General features: G+C 32.0%; 1 protein-coding gene across 2 annotated transcripts in view; it reads left to right on the top strand.

Moving 5' to 3' along the window:
• Positions 1–18327, top strand: part of LOC147063956 (protein kinase C-binding protein NELL2-like) — a 152762-nt gene that overhangs the window by 57896 nt on the left and 76539 nt on the right. The window lies entirely within an intron of this gene.

Below are 18327 nucleotides of genomic sequence, written 5' to 3'. Positions count from 1 at the left end.
AGACGTTATATGTGTGTTAAGTTTTATATAATCAATAGTGGAATTTATTATCGAGTTATTAAACTGACATATTATGCTCCGTTCAAGTATATGGACTGTCACAGATTTATTTTCAAAATATATTGCTTTAGAACAAACACTGATAAAGTTATATATATTACTAATACATTTAAAAATATTGCTATATTTGATATTTTATCTAGTTACTATTCTTATTTAATAGCGTTACATATGAATTTAAGCTCTATATACCATTGATGACACCTAAAAAGGCCATCTCCATAGAAGATAAAAAATACCATCTTTGAAATTGAAACGAAAAAGGAACTCTGATCTACTGATTAAGTTAATTACAAGTGACTTTGCATCGTAAGCCCATTCGAAGAAAACTTCACACTTGTATAAAATAAGCTTATATGCTTCAAATATATAAGCCACCACGCTTCATAGTATTGGAGAGTGTATAATTAAATTCTACTTCAATTTGACATTTTACGCATCTCACTATCTAGGGATTGCAATACCGGTATTTCAAAACCGGTTTTCATTTATTTATCGATACCAAAATACCGGTTTCAAAAATCCAAAGTACCGGTATTTTCGGTATTAAGAAAGCATACTCGTTTATGTTTTTTGAAAATGAATTTAATGTGATTTTTTCATTACTTACTACTATGGTATATTAAAATTAGTGTATGATTAATGCTGCCGACACGCAAATATATTGACAGAAACCATCAAAAGTTACATAATAATAAATAATCTCTCAAATATTTATATAATTATTATTGCAATGAATTAATTTATATTAATATTTCTCAAAGAAAACATTCGTTTTCGCAACTATTGATCCAATGTTGATAGTACATCCAAAAACGTTGAATTTGAAAGAGATTTTCTTGTACCTGGACTTATAATACCTATTTGTAAAAAGTAGTTATAATCTATATATACATATTTATAAAGGTCGATGTAATAAATAATGTGTGTATGTTCTTTAGCTTGGTATAAAATAGTGTTTTCAATAGATTTTAATAGCTATATGTATTGATAGGTACTTTCTAAGGAATACCGGTATTCAATAAGAAATACCGGTATTGATATATTCATTCGGTATTGCAATCCCTACTCACATCGTCATTTTTTTATGTAGGCAGCCCAAAGTGATACATTGACTATTTTTTAATGGTGAATAACGACTTTAAACTAGAACGCAATCCATCATTTTGTTTACGGCGCTGCCAATAGAAGAAGGTAATGAATTAATCCCTTAGCAATATAACCACACCATGTCCAATCCTTCAATTCAAAAATTTAACTGTCTTCAAAATTCAAATACGGAATGCTATAAAACTCCTTATATCTAGAATCCCAATTATTCTCCTGTCATTTATTTTGAGATTATATTGTCAGATGCATGTACCTAGTCTTCTAGCTTGCAAACATAGTATCTAGTATGAGGAGTTAACGTAACAATTTTTGCACTGTGTTTGACTTTAAAATACAATAATTATTCATACAATTTATACTAAGTATTATTTTTTAATTAATTTACTTTTAAAAATTATTATTTTAAAGCAAATTTAGTAGGTATCGTAATTAAAACTGAAGAAATTTTCTTTTTAATACTGATAATAATGGCCCTCGACGGAGAATGTCAAGAATTTTTATTTAACAAGAAAACAAACCTCTCACAGATTTCTTTATATGTCACGGTTAATTTTCCTGAAAGACTAAAAAAAGCTCCTATTCTTAACTGAATTTTCTTACTGCACTGTAGATTATTGATATATTCTATTTTTGTTTCTTGCATTTTTTCTAGCCAAAATATTTTTTTACTCCCACCTTTTTTCAGAATTTTATCGTCAACAAAATGTCATTGTCCAAAATGATATAAATAAAGTAATAGTCCAGCGTCATAGCTAAAAATGATGTACACTTTTATATAAAATCATACACTTTTGACATGATGAATATGCATATGGTAAGGTTCATTTTTTAAATATTGGAATGCTTCAAAATTTTATTCAGGAGCCCTTCGATTCCAAAATGGTGGAGGATAATTCGATTTTCTTATTTTTTTTTATTCAAGCTAAGTTTTCAGTTATTTTAAATTTCATACGGCAAATATGGGTTCTTGAGGATTTATTTGTATAAAAACTCAAATATCAAACGTCGTTATATTTTATTGTATAACTTATAAGATAACTCAGTGGGTACTTTATAGTACACAATCTCTTTTTGCTTTGAAACTTTTCCACGAAAAGACTAAATAAAATTTGTCGACAATGTTAAAATCGTAAATTCGATAAAATTACATCTCATCGCATGTCTACGGATTAATTCAAAGTTTATTCGACAATAAATTATTTTGCTGTTCAAGTAAAAGATATCGTTTTATTTGTATTGGTTCTGTACTCTCCTCCCCTATTTGACTTCCAGTTCTTGACTTCATCCCCCTGTCAGTAGATGGTATTTATTTTGAATACACAATTGTCTGTACCTACTGCATTAGTCTATACTGCAATAAGGCATCGCAACCGTGCCATTTGAAGCAATCGTCAGACAAGTTTGGAATGGGTCCTTAGCCTGACACAAATATCAATATTTTCTCCAATTCGTTGCTACTAGGCGTAAAACCCACTTAACGCAGCAAGTGGGGCTCTCGCGCAAAATTTCACAAGTGGCGCGTAAATCATCGAAAATACAACGTAATCAAATACGCCAGCGCACACTGGATTTGACGACGCATTGTGCCCGCCTGCCCCATGATTCATCGTTTTTTGGCTTCTCAGCAATACGAATTAACGAAAATACAACGTAGTCCATTAATTGAACACGGCAAGCAAAATCACGCTCCTGGCAGCGTCGTCGATAGACGGGCGAGAAGCCATTATTTAATAACAGTGAACTCTTTGTTTAGTTATTACGTGTCCGATATTTCGCTGGTATAATGATGTCATCGTGAATATTAATTACAAGCCCCGAGAAATTTAATAATATTTTTATTGCTTTGTTATGAGAGACGCTGATAATAATAATTATTTTGTGCTCCTTGAGCCCCTTATTACATAGCTGAAGGGTAATGCGCGGGTGGGAGGGGGCCTACTCAGTAGTGAGCGCACCGAACGCTTTTTTGGTGGGCTTTATGCCTAAGAAGACATACAATTCTTTTGATGAAACTTATAATCGAACTACAACGGTAAACAAACAAAAAGGTTTTGATAAATAGATAAATTTTATCTTTTTCCATTCACGAATGCCACAAGTTGAATGTTCCAAAAATCACAAATTCGTCTCTCCTGTGAAGTTGTCATGTTGGATTTACCGTAGTTTACCTCTGGTATACAGATAGTATCTACTAGAAAAGATACGACGCTTGATGGGACTCATTGGATTCACGTCAATGCAGCGCTCGAAATGGAAAAGTTTGAGCCCCTTATTACATAGGTGAAGGATAATGCGCGGGTGGGAGGGGGCCTACTCCGTAGTGAGCGCACCGAGCGCTTTTTTGGTGCCCTACGTTTGAACTCGGCGAAAGAGATATACGAGTAACAACCTATCCTCTGTCGTTTGTCTCGGTCATCGGGTTAAAACTGCTGACTTTATAATGGAGTTCGACCTAGTAAACTATAGACGAATTATTAATAATCATTAGTATTCTCAGTTTTAGTTTGCAAATAAAATTTCAACCCTGAAATGGTTTGGATCGTAAAACCTTCACGCATACTAACTGTTTGTTATGTGAGCAATGATCGGTGATTTAATCAGAATTAATTATTATCATACAAGTGAATTCCCTCATTCACACCCATTATTTGATTATTTGTTGACTAGGTTTTATTCCATATCTTTTTCTTTTTCATAGAAAACAGACGAAACAATACAAAGTATTAATATAGTAGAGTAATCTAATATAAAGTATTTTGCCATCTTGAGTAAGTACACTAAATATCAAATCCAGCTTCACTTCTAGTAAAATAGTATTTTAACCGGAAGTTGGTTGCGTTGTTGGTTATATTATCCACTAGCCACCAATTTTCATATTTTTAACCAACTTTAAATACCTATAGTTTTCAAAAAAAAAAAATGTATCTTTTTCTTCTTATTGTGCCATCTCCGGGACAATTCAGTGAAGCTGTACTCATACCAATCACGGAGGTTTTTAAGCCACGAAATGCAGCGTCGTCCTCTGCTACGTTTACCGTTGATCTTTAGTTAGATGAGAATGCTGTACTTTTATCCTCTCATAATGTGGCTGAGGTATTGTAGATTTTCTATTCAATTGAAACTTCAACATTTGTCACCCGATCAGTCAAAGAAATTTTGAGGATGTGTCTATACAGCCACATCTCGAAAGCTTCAACTGTCAGTGGCATCTCTTGGTTTGGCGTCCATATTTCCATACCATAGAAAAGAATTAAGAGAACATAACAACGAACTATACGCAATCTCAGACCTAGGATAAGGTCTCGATTCCTAAAGAGCCGTCACATTTTGAGAGAGGCACTCCTTGCGATCTCAATTCTAGTTTTTGTCATTCAATTTTACTAAGGAATTATTTTTAATATAAAATGTTTGCAAAAATATGTTATATTTGGCTGGTGGGTGTTTGTGATTATTGCTAAATAAATATTCATAGAGTTAATCGACTTTAAAATCAATATATTATAGTTTTTTTTAAAACATCGTATTTTCATTTATGTAAGTATTTATTTTTATTCTTTGGCGTTATAGTATGAATAGGTGATATCAAATATTAAAAAAGAAAAATATATCTATCGCTGGAGACTTATCGACTACAAAAAGACACGTTTTCAATATAAAATACGAATATTATAGACACCGATATACCTATCCACAATAGAGAGATAGGGAGTTATTCAGTAATATTTGCATTGGGTTTTATCTCTCTACCCTTGTCCGTCTCCCGCCTTTTTGCGTTGACGTTCTTTCATCCCTTGCCAAGTCTAGTACCAAATACCGCCGCCAACGACTTCCGGCTGCTCTTTATACCACTGCTATAAATACATAACGTAGCCTTGAGTGTATATTCTTAGCACATATCTGTAGCAAAGTGTTTCGTCTGTTAAAAGTAGCACTACTTTTCTGGTACATTCAAACTGCGATGCAAAATATAATAATATGATATTATATAGAAATATAACATAATATGTGTATCATTCTAGGCTCTCTGTGCCCACCCTGTAGCATAACGAATTTGAATCTCAACGTTAATACCGGTCTTTCTACCAAGAAATAACATCGAAGACAATCAATTATATACATTTTATATAAATAATGTTGTGGGATTCGGGTTCGAATCCTAGGTCTGGCAAATACAATTAAATATACATATGGTTAAGCAAGTGGCTAACATCCATTTATCGTAAAAAACAAAAATCTGTTCACATCCCCCTACCGCTCACAAAACATCCCCCATTCTGTGGAGGGAGACTCATAATATGATCTTAGGATCGAAGATGGTTAAAAAATTTATTTATATAAGAACTTAGTATTAGTCAGATACACCTGATATTTTTTCATTTAATAATATATTATAACTTGCGAGTGCTCACTGCTTCGTACCGTACGCGTTAAATACGTAGAAGTAAGAAAGAAAAGTAGACTGTTAAACAGAATGTAGAAATAGCCTGATACGATTTAAATTATTCAAATCAATTATATCTACAACGGTTAGATCAAGGCTTGCGCCCCCTGCATATATCTCACCACTCTACCGCTGTTATATGTCCGTTCACGTACCTCATGATGATTTTTTACAAGTCTATTATTTTTGTGTGATGTTTTATATTAACTTCGGGTCCTGTTGACTAACAATGTAGTGTTTAAACTGTGTAAGTTTCATCAAATATTTTTCGAGTAGTTTTTCAGTTATAAAGGGAAAAAAAGACAGACATAGATTTTTTAAACTAATTTTTAAATGATTAACACGCTGATCAAAAGGAAAATGTTTCAAAATCACAAGTGTTTAATTATAATATTATCATTCCATTATCAATGTGAATAATATAAATTATAATATAATATTATATTAATATTAGCTGATGAATGATGATTTAGGTTTAGGTATACCTACATAAACGCATTGCGACATTATAAATATGCTAGTGTTGATGAATTCATCAAAACTTGAGACACCTGATACAGCTGATAATACAGGTGAACAATTAAAAAAATCAAAGCTCACCGCTTCTGTTTGTTTTCATCGTTACTTTTATTATACAGGTACTGAAATATTATGTACCGCATCATAACTTCAATGAGCTTACGACAAATAAAAGTATTAAAATATAATATATTATGGTGTCCGGCACGGCACTACGACTAACAAACTAAAACAGGTTAATGTAACAAAAAGTCAGGTTAACTGAGGTATTTTTAAACCATGGACTCACAACTTTTTCCAAGTGAAAAGTGAAAATAAGGTAACCAAATTGATTCCAGACCATTGGAATTCGCATTAACCGGACACTGTGCTTCCATGTTCTGTCAACTTGGAATAATAATAAATGGCCTACTTTCTTGTATAGCGAATTGCGAGACGTCGATAACATCGTCTAAGGGTGTTCCAATATGTCGACTGAAAGAGACGAGCTTCTCAAGTCAGTCCAACCCTCAGTTGAACCCGCCGGCCAATGCGACTTGTGTAATAATATAATTACTGTTTTTCCATGAGACAGTTAGTGTACTGTACGACAACATTATTTAGGCAACAACAGGAAGTCGCTCTTATCGCGTATAGAATATTTCACAGTGTTGTCATTTTTTGAGAAAACATATCCCGCGAAATTAGGTTTTAAGTTTATATCAATTCTATTCTCAGTAAGTTTATAAGTACATTCATTTATAAGTCTAATTATTGTTCAATAAATATCAATAGAATTTTTTTTTCAAATAATTTCACCTCTTAATTATTACTATTATATTAGGTTAATTAATACAGCGTAATTATTGAATTTGGAAGGAAATGTATCATTGAACCCACATTAACTGATAATATTGCTACAGGTATTTATTAATTAAATAACTAGAACACAAATTATGACTAAAAAACAAGAAGTAGAAAGATATAACATATTCAATATTATATTGATGACCCAATCACATGTTTTATAATTTACAAATGATGTTTTTATATCGTATTTTTAGTAAAATTGTTGTAGAAACACATACTGTAAAAATAATTTTCTATAAATTGAATTATATCCACCTTACATAAATTTCAAAACAATATGTACCTACTTATCGGTTTAAAAATTAGGAAAATAATTAGGAAAAAATAGGACAATTCATAATCTAACTAATGATCATTTATACTTAATTATTATACGTCTAAAAATATTAATAAAATAGATTACGATACACATAACTTTATAATATACAAACATAATTTCCAGTATTTGGGGAAATATTTCTAGTATTACAACACTGAATTTTGACATACCTGACATGACAGGAACCCGTCAAATGGGCTTGTTGAAAGTATTGTATGCCTGTTGCCTTTTAAATACGACTCTGTTTCTTCTTCGCAATAAATCAAAAGTTTACTGATAATAATTCGAACATCATTTCGTATTGTTTTAGACATCTTTTGAATATAAAAAGCTTCAAATTACGTAAATTGATAGTTGCGTCCAATACGAAGTGTCAAAAATGTAATGAAAAATTTGGGGGCGTTCCTAATTTGAAACCGGAAGTTCGATTAGCTGTACGTAGTTCACAGATTTGCCACGTAGCCAAGATGAAGTTGCCGGACAATAAGTCGTCGGATTTTCGTTTTATAAAAATGTTCTAAATTCAAAAAATAAAAACAATGAAGAAACTCTTTCTTAAAAGTGAAAACCAAAATGGGATTAATAAGTTTTACAGTGTGCAAGATATATAATAATTAATAATATATAATACTGCAGGATTTTTCTCCTTTCATTCCGGTACTAAGTTTGGATGTTTAGTTTATCTTACATAAAAATATTAGGTACTTTAAAAATTTAATTCTAATTGTTATGTTATGAAATGATATATTACAACTAGGTGGTTTATTGATACAACACTGATTATTTGGCTATCAAAGCCAAGTGCCGAACACCGATGTAAGGGTATTCCAAATGCATGACCATAATATTATTATTAAAATAATTAATTATTATGATTTATGACTACCTAATGCCAGCGCTCCATTGGCGAGCCAAAAGTCCGAGGACAATAAATCGTCCGATTTGTCTATGCTCTGCTACTGATCAACGAACGAATAAAAAAGTCGAGCTGTCAAAAGTGAAAAGTTATGATTCTCGTAATGTCTTCCGATAATCCTATAATTTTGTGTTATTTATATGTAGACTTGCATAAAATAATATAGCAGTGAAAACAACACAAGTTTTACGATTTATTTTATGAATTTCATAAATACAAATAAAAAAATTAATTGTAAATCTCTCATTTTATAATGTGTAAATTAATCAATGAAAATGTTTAAAACAATTACAGATTTTTTCCGGTCCGAATGATTGCGTATTAATGACAAATCGAATTCGCATAGTGATCGACTGACGAAGTCTGGCAAAAATATCAAACATGTTTGAAATCCAGCGAGCCTGGTCTGCGGATTAAAAAGTCTGCAGATCTGGGGTGCTCCACCCGAAAAAAAAGTCCGAAGACTGTAAATCGTCTGACTTGCGTGCCAATGGAGCGCTGGCATTATGATTTAGTTTTATTGCCATACGTAAAACAAATTATGCAATATTCAGCACGAAATTTGAAACCGGTGCTAAACTGTCTCAGCGTAGAATGACTTTATCTGAAGGCCATCGTGGGTTTTATTAATTAATAGTGAACGACTATTATAAGAAGGGTCGATTGGTTATATTTATATATATGTATTATAAAATATAATAATTTAATAATATATATTTTCTTTTAAGCGTTACGTCGTAGAATATAATTTAATATAATATATTATATATTATGTAGGTACTATTAATAATTATTAGGGTGCTTTTATAATTCTATTTGCAAAACAAATGACTAAAAATGTATCAGTCAACGTACATACCAGTGTTGCCAACTGTCGCCGACAAAAATATGCCAGACGGGGTACGAAAACAAGCTATTTGGCACTAACTAACGCTAGATTTTGTGAAAGTAAATTTACTTATTCTACCAAAAACGAAATCAATACATTTTATTGCGCGTATCGAAAAAAGTGCAAAAATCGAAAAAATGTCTATAGTAAAAAACACACATTTTAATAACAAATATATTTCAAAATTGACAACAAATGCCTGTATTGTTGTCAACGGCGTTCAAGTTTCGTTTCATGTCATTCCGATAATCGTCAAACTGATGTCACATACCTAAGCACACATTAAAAGATTGTGAATGCTCCTATTGTTTCAACGCGTTAAACTATGTTACTTCGTTTCTCACGCTACAAAAATAGGTACCGACCTACCTGCATTAAGTAGGTAGATCTAATAGTCAGAATATTGATGCGCATGAAAATAAATAAACTAAATATCTAGCGCATTTTAAGCACATTTAAAGCAGTTGGAGGCATCAAAAAATGCTAGTAAAAAAAACGCCACAAGAGAGATGCGTTTTTTGCAAGCAAGATCTACCAAGAAAAACGCTAAATTGGCAACGCTGGTACATACATATATTTTTTATAAATTTCGTGTTAAACTCGTGTTGAAAGGCTACGATAATAAATTTCATGGAGTATTATTACTTTAAACCAGATGTGTTCAACACTTGTCCCTCGGGCAGATAATAATACGGGCCCAGACCCAAAAACCCAAACAAGGTCTTGTATTCTTTGGGAAGATATTAATTAAAGAGTTAAAAACGGATTTTTTATAATGTGTAGTCCAAGGAAATTCCTCTCCGTCGAAATATGGCCCAGTAAAATCTAAAAGCTTGGACGCCAGTCATTTTAAAGATTATTTTGTCCTTACTCGTAACCAATCGATATAACCCTTTTTTACAAAAGGTTTTAGATCAAATTAATATAGATATAGAATATGATATTATCGTCATTGTATAGGCCAATTGTCGTAACCCTCAAATATTAAATTGTTCAGGAAGTGAAAAAAAACTGGGCATTGGATATACTTTTATATAATATTTATTTATTATTTTATATATTATATTATGTTATTACAAATTGAGTATTTTCTTTTATTGATACACCAGTGGCTTGCGTTTAGAGGGTTACAGCATTTGGCTGGAATATTTTTGTCAAGTCACAAATGGCTTAAAAATAGTTTTGAATTATTTTGATATGAAATATTTTTTTGGGATTTATGATACTTGGCCAGTTCGTATAAGAGTATGCAATGAGTTCATTGCCATAAAAATGTCGCTTCTGTGAAAATTGAGGGCTACAACAATTGGCTTGTCCGGTGACGATGATAGTAAGTACAATTTCACATATAAAAATAAAAATCAATATTATTGTAAATTCATTGCCATGGTCAAATTAATATTCATTCATTCTTTCACTCTTCAATGGCGGAAAATAAAGTTGTTAGCGACGGCGTGTCCTTAAGACTTATGGGGTGTGATCGATTTTGCTTTTATGAGGTCTCATTTATTAATTGTATGATTGCTAGCTTGCTGATGACGTAGGTAAGTTACCGGCCATTTTAAAAGTAATACCTACAATTTTTCAGTAGAGAACCATAATACAAAATGAAATTAAACAATTTATTATAATATAGTACGCGAACGTAACTCCAAGATCACAATTATTTGTTGTTTAATTGTGTTTGTTTAATTATTGATATTGTATCTACTTCTAGGCGGGTCGTTATTAGATGTAGGTACTAATAAATAATGAATGATATTCAGTAAGTAATATTACATGGGTACTTATTTTGTTATATTTCATAGTAAAATCTTTTGTTGTACATACAGTTACAATAACCTATTAATTACATATCTTCTGAATGGTATCATTGGTGAATGTACAGTATCAACTAATTACTAAACAGTGATGTCATTAGTTTAAAATTACAGTATTTTGCGATTATACAGTAAGTAAATTCTATTATTTTTGATTTTTATAAAGAAAACATTGTCACATTTGTTGTCAATTATATACCAGTTAAATTGGCCATGTTTTCTAAAGAGCTTTCGTTGATTTCGCTACTGTGAAGTAAAATTGTGGGTAGGTTCAAATTGTATGAAATTAAGGTCAATGCCATAAACTTCAGAGCAGAAAAACTTCCCGCAAAAAAAACGAGATCAATACGAAATTTCCTCACACCTTTCGCACTGTTTTCACGAACCTGCCGCAAAAAAGCTATACTTTTGTACATGGTTCCCTTACTCGAATCGTTATGAGTATACATATAACTGAAAGAGAAGCTAATTTGGTTGGTAAATATACTTTTTACCCTAATGCGTATTGTAAATGTTGAAATTAGTGACGTAGTGTTGTATAAAAACGTGGGGTGATAGTTATCTTTTAAATTCTAGCTTTAGAAGTCACAACAAAACCCTCATTTGGCTACTAACAAATTTAGAAGATTGATGAACAAATTTCCTTTTTTATTAGTATTTAAAGACATTACCTACTGATTTTCATCCTTATTCTAACTGAAGCACGTGGTGGTAGCAGGTACACCATGGTTATTACCTATTACATTAGTCCCGTGCAGCTGCCAACGGGAAATGGATGTGAGACATTAAAATGTATTATTTTTACACTTTATAGCGTCATTGAAAATGGCCGTGCACAATTCTCGCCTGTATAGTACATACATGGGATGGGGGTTATTTTGGTCAATAAATTTTAGGCATTATTAATTCATTTTAAATCACACGCTCTGATAGTTTTTCTTTATTAAAATTGTGAATATTGTAACAACAATATCTTCTTCTTCATTTGACACCATTTAGGGTTGTATAGGTGAGAAAGTCTCGTTTTACCCATGTTTCTGCTGCCCTCCACCTTTTCCTGCATTATAAGCTGGAATGAATCATACTACTCATTCTGGTCGAAGCACCAAGCTTTTCCGCGCTTAATATTAGCTATAGGTTCTTTTCATTTATTAACTAGTCTTAAAGCCTCTTTATTGATAATAATATATTGACCTAGAATATATTTCACGTACGCCAAAACAGGCGCATATCGAGAGCTTTCAGTCTCCTCATTATGTTCCTCTAACGTCAAAGTTTTTACTCTGTACCAGTACAAGTGTGATTTAGTACCTGATCGCTCCCCATTGACGGCCCGGACATATGGCTCGATTGTAGAATATGTATATATAATATATATTTTAAAAGTATTTCTTGCCATCTTAATATTGCTATTAATTTCATTGTCTGGGCTCCAGTAGTCATGTAGACGTCATGTCATATATTAATAGGATGTGTAGTACTGTCTCCTCTATGAATGTTAACAACCACCAAAGTGATCTCCACCTTTCCTTTGAGACACCATATTGAAATAATGGACGTTACATTACGAAACGCTCTTATAAAATCATCATGACCGTTTACTTGAACCCTTTTTTCCGGAAGTTTACGCATCACGTATTTTTTGCACTTTATATAATGTAATAAATACCTCAGCTACTTATTCATTCTGAATTAGGTAATTACTGTATTTGAATTAAATAGAAACCTTTATAGTTTATATACATTTTGATTAAATTCTTCAAAATTGTTTTCAAAACTACAATAAGAAGATATTTCTGCTTGTATGAATCGATATTTACCGCCAACTCAATGAATAAATTTATATTAGTTTAAGTTGTCATAAGTCATAAAGTATCTGAAATTGTGAATTTTATTGAAAGAATTATCGAAAACCACGTAATTCAATTTTCCATTAGTCTCAAGTGAGATATTAAATTTTCACGCCTTAGAATGTCATGTCTTCTGATTTAATCAATATCGGAGTTATTTATTACTTACCCATGTTCATGTTTTTCTTGAGACGTCCGTGATTTTAACGATCATGTTGACAGCCTCGTAAATTCTAGGCTGTTGAGTGAAAGAAAACTCTCACTGTTTGATTATAGACGATGTGATACCACGGGGTGGTTTGTATTGATAGACATTATTTTATATTCCCCCCGTTTTCTTCATCATTGTTTTATTATTTAAATAATTACATTTATTATACAAATCATAGGTTTGAATCCGAGACCAAAACTTATCAATTTCCAATCGGCATATTACTGAAACAATATAATCATCACCCCAAACGTAGACACAATACTGTAATCATAAATCATCCCTCGTTTTTTAAAAACCTTGCCACTAACGTGTTTCATCTTTCCAAATAATGAAATGTTTCAAAATATCAATGTTTATCAAAGCGATGAACTATTTCTCTTCTTGTTTTATCTTCCAACTACATACTTACTACATAGATTGCCAACAATTGCTGACTAACAAAAATTAACCACACATTTTCACTACTATTCTTTCACATCTACAAAACCAATTTCTCGACTCTGCAAAATTACGATTCATCCTAGTCAAATCATAGTGATCAAATGGAACAGTTCTATTCTCTTCCATAATATTTAACCAAGTTGCTCTGAATCTAGTGAAGCTACACATTATATACCATTCATAATAACTGCATAATTGTTTTTATATGTATATTACACATAGATTAAATCATACCAACAATTTTTCGCGCCTGTTATTTGGGACGATCACTTATTCATTTCTGTTGTAATGTATATCAATATTGTACACTATATGAATGTTACTGTTCGGTTGACATTAAAAAATCATTGTAACTTCAATCTGATCTTCCGCGGACGATTATTTACTGTGTTTAATTAAATTTTAAATTGCATACATTAATTTGCCATTTTAATTCGATTGATACTCACAGACTTAAAACATGATCATAACATTTTTTAAACCTAATTAATTCGCAAATAATATATTGATTATAATAAATTAACTAACAACGATTACGACTAATTTCCTCCGCTTTGATTCTTAAACTTACAATGATATAAACTATATGTCTACAATTTTCAATGATTATTAATCATAACTGTCCCTTTTACAGTTGGCAATGTTCATCTTAACAAAAAAAACCGCTCATTAATGCCATTAAATTCATTTTTATGTTATTATAAGTAACATAGTATTTTGAAAACTTCAAAAAGAAAACACCAAAGTACGTAGATATTGTCAATCACTTTCAAGAATGACAGTTGGATCGGTAGCTTGATAAATAAGACTGATAAGAGCCATTATCCACAGAGTAAAAGTGTGAGGTGTCAATCAAACTAGGTAATGTATTTTATTAAAGATATTCTATTTTATCACTGATTTTTCTAACAATGTACGTGTTCGAGCCTTTTCAAAAGTATATTAGTATGTATTTTCAATAAAATAACAATAATTGAATTATTTATATACTTATTAAGTAATATTTTCGTGTGGCTGATTAATTTTAGTATTCAAACATGAAAATATTACGATGTTTTCTATTGTTGGTAGTGTGGAGCGTTTGTACTGTTAATTTCAGCGATCGATCATAATTATTTTTTTGAATTTGTTTTCTACACATCAAACGAAGCGAAAGGGCGATAACACACGTGTAAGTAATACTTCAAAAAACAAACGAACGTATATAAAAATATAATATTATTTATATCAACTAAAATATTAACCGGTCATTTTCTTTGTAGTGTATTTTTTTTTGGATGACTCCACATGCAACTCCAGTTTGTTATCAATGTATTGTTTAGTGAGGCATAATATTACACATTTATTATTCTATTTGGTTATCGATTAATTCTGTCATACCTACCAATGTAAAGTTTTTAAGATACTAACTTTGTATTCACTTCACTTAGGACCTTATGCAGAATAGTGCATATCTAAATCAGCCTGTTTATTACTATAGTAGTCAGCCGATTTTCGTATAACTAAGGCGTAAAACCCACTTAACGCAGCGAGTGGGGCACTCGCGCAAAATTTCACAAGTGACGACGCATTGTGCCCACCAAAGCGGCGCTCGGTGCGCTCTCTACGAAGTAGGCCCCCTCTCACCCGCGCATTACCCTTCACCTATGTAATAAGGGGCTCAAGAAGCACAAAATAATTATTATTATCAGCGTCTCTCATAACATAGCAATAAAAATATTATTAAATTTCTCGGGGCTTGTAATTAATATTCACGATGACATCATTCTACCAGCGAAATACCGGACACTAAACAATGACTTCACTGTTATTAAATAATGCCTTCTCGCTCGTCTATCGACGACGCTTCCAGAAGCGTGATTTTGCTTGCCGTTTTCAATGAATGGACTACGTTGTATTTTCGTTAATTCGTATCGCTGAGAAGCCAAAAAACGATGAATCATGGGGCAGGCGGGCACAATGCGTCGTCAAATCCAGTGTGCGCTGGCGTATTTGATTACGTTTTATTTTCGATGATTTTGCGCGAGTGCCCCACTCACTGCGTTAAGTGGGTTTTACGCCTAACGTAACAGTATAAACGGTTACGTACACAGGTTCTGCTATTCGCGGCGACACATTGAAACATAACTTACAGTTGTCAAATTTAATAATTGCGTGTTTCGATTAGAAATAGTAAAATATATAGTTTCGGACATTTCAATATTGTATTGAGTAGGTACCTCTTAGTGAAAAAATGTTGCTTCTTTACATCCAGGATAGGGTCATATTATGATACACCCGATTAAAACCATGGGGTCATTAACTTCAATGTGTTGAGTACATATTAATCAACTAAAGGAATGAATAATTTGCAAGTATTTGTAAAATGGACTACACGGAAATGATGTTGCCATTTCAATATAATAAATCAAAGTACACAACGAACTAAAGAAAAACGCGGTCGGATTCGTAAGTAATACCACCCTGAATGCTCTAGGACTTAGGTACATGGTATATTATGTTACAAGTACATAAAATGGGTCAAAACATCATGAAATCTGTATGATAGTTCAATGTTTGTTTTCATTTCCACAGTATTTCCAAGTAAAGGTAAACAATTTTCGAAGCGATCTCGGAATTGAGAAAGCTTTTCCAGGTGATACGACCTCACTCGGCTGTCATATAAAAAAGCCGTCTAGGAAAATTGCAATATGTGCAAAGTGTAGCACTTACGATCGAGAAAATATTCCGTAACATTTTCGTGGAATCTCCCAGGATAACCTTTTTCCGGGCAATAAATTTTGAAATATATCGCGTAGCGTAAAAAAGTGCATAAAATATTTACGACGGGGTCATTACAGCCTACCACAGCCTCGATACAAACACTATAACAGTTGTGCATAACCTGCATTTACTGATTTGTTTAGTTTGGAATATAAATTTAAAGAGTCTTATGAACTGTTTATACTATGATAGTTAATGGCGATTCCGAAACGTATTTAGTATTGGTGCCTTAGAGCTAATAAAGTCTACGTTGGCGCGTTAAAACATGGTTACTATAAACTGTTGTTTTATATCTACTATTAATAATATTGTGTGGGACATTGCCATTTTAACCGTTAGGTACCTACATATTTTTATTAACAGCCTCAATGAAAATAACCTATATATTTTCGAATGTATGTTTTTTTATAAAACACTGACTAACGTTTTTAAGAATATAGCATTTTTTTTAAATTGCAATCATTAAAAAAATATGTGTAATTTTGTAAGAATTTTATATTGTGTTTGTTTTAATACACTGTGTTCCCACCAAACCTTTAAAGTGCAACTCCAAAATACAATTTTATGAGCATAGATATGTATTCGAATTCTTATCAATCCATCTTTTTCTAATTATCTTCAGATTTTACCAATATGTCATTGGTACATTTATGTTTTCGAATCTTTCGTTGTGTATTTAGTAAGCGACATACTTACGTACGAATAACTGGATCCTTGTACAACGCGGGCAATTCTTTTTTATAACTCAATTAAATTGGGCCACCTTATATGGCTGGACCATATACTCATGATAATTGAGTCACGCATTACAAAGATACTGATATTCGGAAAGCTGGAAGTAAACGAAGACATGGTCTACCTCGTACAAGTTGGAAAGGTAGTGTCAAGTTGGATTTAAAAAAAAAATGAAGGACAGTGTCTTTGGATAAAATTGGATAGAGAGCGATAGAGCTAAGAAGATGAAGAAGATATTGTATTTAACCACAAGTTTCCCATCACTGTACCGTAGTTTTCAAATATATGGTGTTATTTTCATACGTATTTCGGAATGGAAATTATTTTCATTGCACTTTACAGTCACTATTTTATACGAGTGCGTAAATTCGTAGACAGTAGGCATTTTATTGCCAAGTTTTACTATCACTATAATCGCTATAGTTACACATTATACCAATGTCAATTTATGAAGCATGAATTAGGCTATAATAAAATTATTAACAATTCGAAATAAAATACAATGTACGGTAAGTACCTAACTCACAGACCCGGTTTCGTCCACCTAGAAAAATACTGTGAATATATAGAAATATGTTAGGTAAGTAATCTTTTATAAACTAAAGAAAAGCCTTTTTCTCAGTTTCATTCATCTTCATCGCGTACCTTTTGTATTATGCCATTTAAAGTTAAAACCACACAGATTCGGCAACTTCATGAATTGGGCGTCACCCGGAGGTCACGATAACATTTACTTAAGTTTCTCATAGCCTGAGTGTTGACTTATAGTATATTATATGAAACCATTGGGCCTGTAGCCTTAGTGATTAAAAATAATATAATATACCTACCTTTATGTATTTTGTGAAAATTGGTTGATTTACAGATGCGGGGGATAATATTGAAGTTTGCTGTCACCATTCGTAATTTTTTTCAGTTTGAATTCATATACATAATTATGTAAACTCAATCTAGTATAAACATACCGCGTAAGCGACAATTTATTTCCACAGTTTCGACAAAAGATATGACGTAATTAGAGCGACAAGCAATAGGCTTCATATAACAGGAGTCGGAAATAATAATGGTAACAAAAATTAACATTATCTTATGTAATACACCGTTTACACATGCATAGATTTACTGCTGATGGTATGTATTCAATAATCGTGGCCATAATAAGAAAATGCACATGTAAACACGTATTATCATGCAAGTTGCAAGATTGCATGCATGATTATTAAGAAAGTTCGGAAGCTTCTGAATATTCATGCGATAGTTGGGATATTTTCGATTTTCGCCTAAGCAGTTGAACGATAGTGGCAAATGTGCTGACAAAAAACTAACGAAACAACGTAGAGACTCATTTTGAGGTTAACCGATTTTCACGACCTGTCAAATAGTGCCATAAAATGACAACAT

This window comes from Rhyacophila brunnea, unplaced genomic scaffold, assembly GCF_057557595.1.
Source record: "Rhyacophila brunnea isolate RB1 unplaced genomic scaffold, BYU_Rbru_1.0 scaffold_8, whole genome shotgun sequence".
Classification (NCBI taxonomy): domain Eukaryota; kingdom Metazoa; phylum Arthropoda; class Insecta; order Trichoptera; family Rhyacophilidae; genus Rhyacophila; species Rhyacophila brunnea.
Note: the sequence above shows the minus strand (reverse complement) of the source record. Positions and strands in the feature narration are given on the sequence as shown.